General features: G+C 32.6%; 1 protein-coding gene across 7 annotated transcripts in view; it reads right to left on the minus strand.

The window, feature by feature from the left end:
• EPB41L2 (erythrocyte membrane protein band 4.1 like 2) overlaps positions 1–2,809 on the minus strand; it is a 109,082-nt gene that overhangs the window by 57,661 nt on the left and 48,612 nt on the right. The window lies entirely within an intron of this gene.

Here is a 2,809-nt window from a genome sequence, read left to right on the forward strand (position 1 = left end):
AAATCGTGTTATAAAAAATTAAGTATGTTGAAATGTTTTAAATCACTGGAGCTGAAGAAACATAACCACAAATATGTCTAAAACTAAATTAAGCTCACAAAGCAAAAGGGAATATAAGCAGGATAGAAATCTAATTATCACATGGACAGGAGTTTAGAGAGCAGTTTCTGGTCTACTGAAATGGCATTTCTTCCTAAGCACACAGACTATTGTCAGTGGATATTCTGTTCTCTCAGGAAAAATTATGAACAGGATGGACAGAAAACAGAATGGAAATAAAAAAAACGTGTCAGAACTCTTCATCTAGCATCTGAATCTATACTAAGAGTGCTTTTTAAAAGAAGGGAAAATAGAAAGAAATGAAGAGAGAGGTGTCAGACTGGCATACATCATAGAATTCAATGAGCAGTAACAAAAGAGCTGCTATTTTAGAAGCTGTTAATAGGAAATGCTAGGGATATTATACCTGAACTCATTTGCCCTCCCTTCCAGACAGTATGAAGTCTTCAAGTGCAGGCTTGTAATTGTACAAGTGCAGAACAAGCCTAAAAGTTCTCAATTTCTTAGGGATTTATCTTACTTTAAAAAAAAAAAAACAACCCACCAAAAAACTAGATAAAAACAGGTACTTGGACAACCATAATGAACAGGTGAGATTTTATGCAACCTCTTTTTCCTGAGAGCAAAAATAAGCGAGATCTAACTGTATTTCTAAAAGGGCCATACGCAAAACGATGAATTTTAAGAACCTAAGATGGCATTAAAAAAAAGGTTCTTGAAAATAGGAATAACATTTGCTTGAAGGAACATCAGCCAGCTCACTGAGTACTGGTCAGTGTATTCTATAAGGTCACATGGGACTTGTCTCTCCATCTCAAATGTTCTCACATGTAGCCATAACCCTCCCTTTTTCCATTAGTTTCCAAATCACATCTCCAAGCTTTTGCCATTAACCATTTACTGATTAGAAGATACTCAAGCTGGAAGAGTAAAGTTTTTCTGACTGAAATACCTTATGTTCTAAGAATAATTCATCAACACTTATTTTTCAAGAAACAAAGCATTACTATTAATTCAAGATTTTCTTTTTAGATTTTAGTGAATCTAAGGTATACAACAGCTGAACTCAAGTATTAAGTCCTCATATCAGGATTCATCACTGTTACTAATTAATTTTATCTACTAACTGGCCACAAAATGCTCAGTATTTAGTTACTGGTGAGAATCCTGATCAGCCTTGATCTGTGTGCTGAAACTGAAGCTACTGCATCATGGCTTTCTTTCCTTTTATGCTTGCACCCAGCTATTGCCTTATATAAAGACACATACAGTAGGAATGAACAACTGGCAAAATTTAACAGAGACTAAATTAATGAGGCTTTGTCTTCATATTTTGTTTTCTTTCACACTCCTTTTAGTTTATGTGACTACAAATTGATGCAGTTCTAAAAGGAAAAAGGGATAGGATTGCAAGTCAAACAGAAAAATCCCCAGTAGTGTATTAGCTCAGATTTTATTACTGATTATCATGAAGGTTTAGAATGAATATTAGAAAAACACAGGATTCTACCAAAAGCTGTTATATAACATAAATGAAAACAAGGTATTTTTCAGCTTTACTTTGCCATTAGCAAGTATATATATTTTAAATATAAAGAAGCTGGTTTATAGCCCATGGTATAGTGGAAGAGGCATCAGGAATGTGAAAATCATGACAATTGCCCCAAACTAAAACCTGATGTAACTAGGAAGTCAACCAAAGTAAACTGGGCTTTGACTGCAAAAATTTTGTTTCTTTGCTTTTTAATTCTTATATCATTTCAGTAACTTTGAAAAAGCAGAAATAAACCAACATTTACCCAAACACTAAATATTGAAGGAACACTAAAAAAGAGTATCAGAAATATACTAGGATCTTTTGCAGAAAGCACAAACTGAAATTTCAGTTATCAGTTGATATAGCTTTCTGAGATTTTAAGTATTTTGATATGGCAGTAGAGCATAAAAAACTCTACATGTATTTAAGAACAGGAATTCATCCATAAAATTGCAGTCAGCACTGCTCATGTCCTATAAATAATTTAAATTAACATATAAAACAAATTGTTTCTTCACGACTTTTTCCCCTCTTAAATTACTTTTACTATTGTTCTTACAGGAAACTCTTACTGCAAATAATGAGAAAACTTATTTCTTGGCAAATGACATAACTGGATCATGACAGATTTAAAATACTGAGTAATAAATACAAAATGGTATATTCTTAGATCTGTGGTAAGCCACCACTGCATTTAAGTCTCATTTTAGGTTGGGGAAAAAGCCCAGGACGATAAAACTCACATAGCCTTTAATTAAAACAGAGATGCCATTCAGATTTAAACATCCCGATTTATGTGGAAAAAAAATCCCAAACCAACAACTACTCCAGGGTTACTACGCTGCAGTCAATTTTTGTGAAAATGTGGAACTAGAACAGAATTTCAAATATGTGTTTTATAGCTGTAATAGAATTTTTCTTTCTGAAGAAAAATTTAAACTTTTTAAACTTTAAAGGTTAAAAGAAATTATCTCCAGCTAAGATACCTTTAAAACAAATTAATGAACTCAAGAAAACTTTATCAGCACATGTCCCCACTATGTTCAGGAAAACCTTAATGTTTTAGAAAAATAATCAAGTTTGAGCTGTCAAATAATCAGCAGAGGACATTTCTGAGAATAAACTGATATGGTTTTAAAGATAGAATCTTAAACTGAAACGTTAAATTAGTCCTAGTGATAGTGTTAAACACTAGGTACAATGAAAGCAAGT

Source organism: Geospiza fortis, unplaced genomic scaffold (genome assembly GCF_000277835.1).
Source record: "Geospiza fortis unplaced genomic scaffold, GeoFor_1.0 scaffold98, whole genome shotgun sequence".
NCBI lineage: Eukaryota > Metazoa > Chordata > Aves > Passeriformes > Thraupidae > Geospiza > Geospiza fortis.